Here is a 2,498-nt window from a genome sequence, read left to right as displayed (position 1 = left end):
TGACCCCGCGGCGTTGCCATGGTCACGCGTCCTGAAGCCGGCTGAATCCCGGTAAGTAGAGGTTGCAGAGGCCTCGCGTGGTCCCCCGCCAACCGCCCGCGCCCCCCGAAAATAATCTCAGGGGGCGCGCCCCCGGTTTGCGCACCACTGGCTAGGCATTAGGCACTATAGGCACTGTGCCTCGGGTCTACAAAAGAAAAGCTGCCCAAGAAAAGTAATGGATGTATTATGGAAAATTATTTTGATTATTTTGATAAATTCTTTAAAGATCTCTAATAAAAGTAATCTGCCAAATTAAAATAAGAAAAATAACACTTTAACAGTCTTTTGTGTCTTCTGTAAATGTTATGATTGTGCAGCCGAGTGCCAACCGGCATTTAGGGAAGGTAGTTTGCCAGCGTGCCGTAAAATAAAATGGCCGCACTCGCACTTAAAGGACCTGCATCTGAAGCTCTACAAGTTCTCTCTACTTACTCCTTAGATTGTAAGCTCTGTTGGGTAAGGACTTCATCTGCTAATGTGTACTTTCATATCTGAACACTACTTGCTCCAGAGAAATACTATGTGGCCGGTTAGCTCAGTTGGTTAGAGCGTGGTGCTAATAACGCCAAGGTCGCGGGTTCGATCCCCGTATTGGCCAAAGTTTTTATCCCCCCTTGCTATTAATATTGTACTATGACTTGTAAATACATATTTTATCTTAAAAAAATATTTTCCAATTTTCCAAAAATATTTCACTGATACATGGTATCAGAATATGATTAGTTTTTTTACTATCAATATTAGACAATTGGGGGAGAGGAAAAAAAAAATACGTAGTAGGCAGGATTCGAACCTGCGCGGGGAGACCCCAATGGATTTCTAGTCCATCGCCTTAACCACTCGGCCACGACTACACATACTGCACAATACTCATGTGATCAACATATGTGATCAACATATGTGATCAACATATGTGATCAACATATGTGATCAACATATGTGATCAACATATGTGATCAACATACGTGATCAACATACGTGATCAACATACGTGATCATCATACGTGATCAATGCAAAAACTATATATATATATGTACATAAATAAATACATAATGATGGTGTACACAGTTCTGCATTTTTACTCTTTCCAGATGCAAAGATACAAAAATAACTCCTTACAAAACCTACATTTATATATATGAAATAAATATGTTAGCAATACAGTTCGAAGAGTTGATCCTCCTTATTTACCAGGATCTTGATTGACCACAAGGTGAGAGATTGAGAAGACTCAGAAGCACACAGGGACTTGGGACAGGCAGGGTCCCAGCCCAGGGATATCCGAATCGGTTCGGATCAGACCTGGAGTGGTGTTGGAGGAGTAACTCTGTTACTGGGTGAAGCTGGAGACAGAACTTTCTTGTAGGTTTATTCATAACAAATGAAACTTTCTTCCTTGATACATGTCATGTTGGTTTTTTTCTGCAACAGGAGTATAGATGCTCGTATAAGAGCTGAGTTGCTAAAAAAAACAGTGTTAATACAAGTGTGCCAATTAGGTGCCTATTTATTACATCTCTATCGTGCTAATGTATTGCAAAAAAAAAACAAACGTATCCTCCTTATCTTATCCTCCTCTCTCCTATTTGTCTCATATCATTCCCTGCTCTCTCTTTGCCTGTGAGATCTTCCTCTGACCCACATCTGATTTTCCTTTCCTCTCTCTCTCGCTGCCTCTGTCCTGGCTGCAAACGCCTTTTCTTCTATGTCTTTGAAAAAAACATCATAATGTCTAATACACTGTAAAAACTATAACTTTTCTGCACAGGCACGTCCTCATCACATCTCCTTATACACGTTTTACACATCCAACCAGCACCAAGCAGAGTGGCGCAGCGGAAGCGTGCTGGGCCCATAACCCAGAGGTCGATGGATCGAAACCATCCTCTGCTATTTTTTATTTTATTAAATAAAATAGAAATAATAGAAATAATTTTCTTTAAATATACCTTTAATATTAGTTATATACGTTAACCTTATTGTTACATTTCTTATATGCAGGGAAATAAAATGCAGATTAAATAGCTGATAAGTAACAATATTAATATGTGTGCTACTTAGCAAAGTCTCTGCTCAAAATACCTTATGGAAAAAATATATAATATTATTATCAAGGCAAAAAAAAACAAAAAAACCGGGTGCTATGTTGCCACCAATTTTGCAACCAGTACATTTTGATAGATGACCCCCTACAATATTTTAATTATCTATGACTATAGCCAGTGGTTGAAATTGCTTTTAAAAAGTGGTGATACTGTGCCAGATCTAAAAATGCATAATGTAATAAACATTTTATTATTAACTATATTATTAATTATTATTATTATAATTTCTTATTATGTTACTGTTATATCTATTGTTATTAATAATATTTACTTGCCATCCTATGAGATCTACAATACATTAAACATTTATTATAGACTATTATTATTACTATATTATTATATTGATCATG

General features: G+C 37.2%; 3 non-coding genes across 3 annotated transcripts; 2 read left to right on the top strand and 1 right to left on the bottom strand.

Annotated features, from left to right (window-relative positions):
• Positions 1 to 566: 566 nt before the first annotated feature.
• TRNAI-AAU (transfer RNA isoleucine (anticodon AAU)) lies at positions 567 to 640 on the top strand. Its single transcript has one exon. It is a non-coding gene; the product is annotated as a tRNA-Ile (tRNA).
• A 174-nt stretch (positions 641 to 814) lies between these two features.
• Positions 815 to 896, bottom strand: TRNAS-AGA (transfer RNA serine (anticodon AGA)). Its single transcript has one exon. It is a non-coding gene; the product is annotated as a tRNA-Ser (tRNA).
• Positions 897 to 1,864: 968 nt separating this feature from the next.
• Positions 1,865 to 1,936, top strand: TRNAM-CAU (transfer RNA methionine (anticodon CAU)). Its single transcript has one exon. It is a non-coding gene; the product is annotated as a tRNA-Met (tRNA).
• Positions 1,937 to 2,498: the final 562 nt, after the last annotated feature.

The sequence above is a fragment of the Ascaphus truei genome, chromosome 6 (genome assembly GCF_040206685.1).
Source record: "Ascaphus truei isolate aAscTru1 chromosome 6, aAscTru1.hap1, whole genome shotgun sequence".
Taxonomy (NCBI): domain Eukaryota; kingdom Metazoa; phylum Chordata; class Amphibia; order Anura; family Ascaphidae; genus Ascaphus; species Ascaphus truei.
Note: the sequence above shows the minus strand (reverse complement) of the source record. Positions and strands in the feature narration are given on the sequence as shown.